A 3,491-nucleotide genomic window follows, 5' to 3' on the forward strand; every position below is an offset into this window, starting at 1 on the left:
AAAAGTTGAAAGTTGTTTCATTCATTTCATTTTATAACATTTCATTTCATGTTAGATATTATTTGTTGTAATGGCTACATTTAGCTTACAAGTGCAACTTTGGTGATCAATGATGATAAATGTTATATATTGAATTTTGAAAGCTTGAAACTTTAAGATTGATGAATCATGAGACTCAATATGTTGTATATTACTATGTTACTAACTTGTGGACGTGGTTGATGAAGATTATAACTTCTAGATGATTGTTGTTATATGATTCAATTTTTTTCTTTTTTCTTTCTTCTTTATATCTAATTCATCATTCTACATTCACGTTCTACACGTTCTTTTTGTTGACATATTTTTTATATCAAAATATAAAATATATATATATATATATATATTATAAAAAACATTTTTTATAAAGATATATATATTATAAAAAATGCTTTGGAATTCGCTTCCAAACTGGGAGCTTTTGGACCTACAAGCTGGTCGTCATAAGTATCCCATGGAAGCCCTATTTTGTGTAGTTTAATTACATGGTACTATATAACATTCACATGTGGAAACAAAGGAATGTAATGTTACACTTCTCAAATATGTTGTATTTCTCAATTAGATATTATATTATGTTTTTGCGTTAGACGACTAATATGTTTAAACCGTATCTACTTCCAAGTAGATTGGCTACATCTCTTGGATGATCTGTGTCTTGCCAGTTGAGATGGGTTAAAGACATTTGATTAGAAATTGTATATATATTTTAATATCCAAATATTTTATATCCGGATCACTCTGGGAATTCCTAGGCTTAGCATTCCTAGCCTTGGTGAAGGTTGGGATTGGTATATTCTTAGCCTTAGCATTGAGCCTTGGGAAAGTCTGGGACGTAAAAAGGACAGTCTAATTGGTTTTGACCTGATTATTGTTGAGATCATAATGTCTTGGGAATAAAATAATTTTGGTTTTGACATGATTATTGGTGAGATCATAATGTTTGACATCATTCTTGGGAATACTTGGTGAGATAATAATGTTTTGTTTTTTATACTCTATTTTGAATGTAGAAAATGGTGAGATCACTGCCTTTGTGTTTGCTATTGAACGCCTTGGGAATCCTCTGGGGCATTTGAATTGTTAAACTTGTAATTTTCCCAATTTCTGTGTCAGTTTTCAGTGAAAATCAACCAAAATGTCTATTGAAAAAAAAAACCGTTTTCCCAATTTCTGTCAGTTTTCAGTGAAAATCAACCAACAATTTTATTTGGAAAAAGGGCCAAAATGTTTCCCAATATCTGGGCAGTTTTCGGGGAAAATCAACCAAAAAAATTATCAGGAAAGAGGGCCAAAAAGTTTCCCAATTTCATTTCAGTTCAGTGAAAATCAACCAAAAAATTTATCTGGAATATCTAAAAAATTACCTTCTACTGTAAGTACATGAATGTGGGGTTGGACATTAGTATGTATAATTGTTTGAATTTATAAACTATATAGAAATCAAGGGTTCATGGTGGGATTGTTTGGGTGGATATAGTTTGCTTTCCTTCCAACTCAGATTCAATTCCAGCCACAGCAATCATCTGGATGTGAAGCTGAGCTTTGTCCAAATAATCTCTCACATACATATATATATATATTCTCGTTTCCCTATATATATATATATTCTCGTTTCCCTAACATATTATATGGACAAACAAATGTAGGATTACTATGGTTCCCTGTAAATCATATCTGGGAAAACAATACTAAAATAAATAATGGACTAAAAGTAGAGAGAATTAGCGTATTCTTCCTTTGAACTGCGTTTGTCACGTTTGCTCCAGTTGCTGTCATATTCATCATATGTTGTGTTGGGTCATCGTATGTTCGGTCCTTCGTTCTCTTTAACAAGCCACTTGTACGATGTGTCTCGTCTTTTCTGAGAGGTTTTTTCGTGTCTTCCAGTAGCTCTCCTGAACTCTTTTTCGTTTTTGTTCTTATTTCTTGTATTTAGTCACTTCCTGTTAAATATTTTCAGCCCCTAGACGTTTTCGTGTTATGCAACCAGAAGTCTCGCATTTCTTTTCCCTCTAATTTGTAACTAGAAGAGATAAAAGTTTGGTGGGAAGAAATGGTCTTGTAATTCGCGAAGTTAATGGTCAGCTAATAGATACTGTTACGACTATACAAAAGGTGGTTGGTTTTCATATCGATGTATATATCAAGTATATTATACGAAAGCAAGAAAGAAGTCGTTTTAGGATTAAAATGACTAATGACAAGTGTTTTGAAGGGTGAAAATCTTATTCTTTCAGATTAATTTAGCGGTAATGACTAATGACAACTCTTTTTTTCAAGGGTGGAAAATCTTGTTTGTCATTTCTGAGATGATGACTGACAGATGTCTGCCATCATATGCTAGAGTGGCCCCTTCAAGGGTGGAACGTATACCGTGTTCTTACGCGTATGCTTTGATGTGTAGTCTGTAACTTCCAAGATCCTAAATTAAAATCATTATATGCTTTGATGGTCATTTTTAAGATGTTTGATAACAAGGTTTGAGAATTCTTAAAATTTGGCCCCTTTCTCAAATGAACTCTGTTCTATATGGTAAGGTGCGACACTGGGTTACAGTGATATTCTAAACGTTATCGGTTAATAAAGTCTAAAGGGGGGCTTGGATTTTGGTACTATGTTCATTTTAAAATGTTTGTTCTATAAGTGATGTTATTGCATGCTTTATATAGTAAGCTGTATGTCTAATCTTATTATGTATCAACGTTGGTGTGCTGGCTATGTAAATATTCTTTTTTTGTGATATTATTAATTTGTATTTTTTTTGGGTTATTTTCTTTTCATTATTTAAAAAAAATTACGTATTACAATGTTAGCAACCATAACCATAGTTAAATATTCTTTATTCTTTTTTTTTGATATTGTTGAGTTGTATTTTTTTGTTATTTTCTTTCCATTATTTTTTAAAAAATTAGGTATTACAAGGTTAGCAACCATAACCATAGTCTCAAGTCTGTCAGGTCTTTTGATATCTGATTGCATTATAAGCCAGCCATAATCTGAATTGTTTGAGAATGTTTAGTAAGGCTAAATATACTTGAGTGTCTTTGTAACTATTATTGACCATATGCCTATACCATATATACAAAAACAACTTATTGTTAATCTAAACATGACAAAAATAACAAAGTATTCAAACTATACTAAAAACCATACTAATCGTCAGAAGACAATTGGCGTTGGGTCTTTGGCATTTGAGCTTGCCAACTCAATTTGTGGAAGGGAAGGTATGTGCCACTTTATGCATGCAAGGTGAGTGTTTTGCTGTTGGATTTAGTGTTACATAAACTAGAATTCTGTGTATTTCCTATAATTCTTTTATGGGCCTTGAGATTTATGTAAAAGTGGTTGTTAAACCTTTAGCCAAGAGATTCTTTGTCATCCAAAAAAGTTAGAGGGTTTGCTAAAACTAAGTGCGATGACAATGGGTATGGCTAGGGTTTGGAATAAGA

The sequence above is a fragment of the Pinus tabuliformis genome, chromosome 8 (genome assembly GCF_031772625.1).
Source record: "Pinus tabuliformis cultivar Carrire ecotype Pingquan chromosome 8, CPIR1, whole genome shotgun sequence".
In the NCBI taxonomy this organism is placed as follows: domain Eukaryota; kingdom Viridiplantae; phylum Streptophyta; class Pinopsida; order Pinales; family Pinaceae; genus Pinus; species Pinus tabuliformis.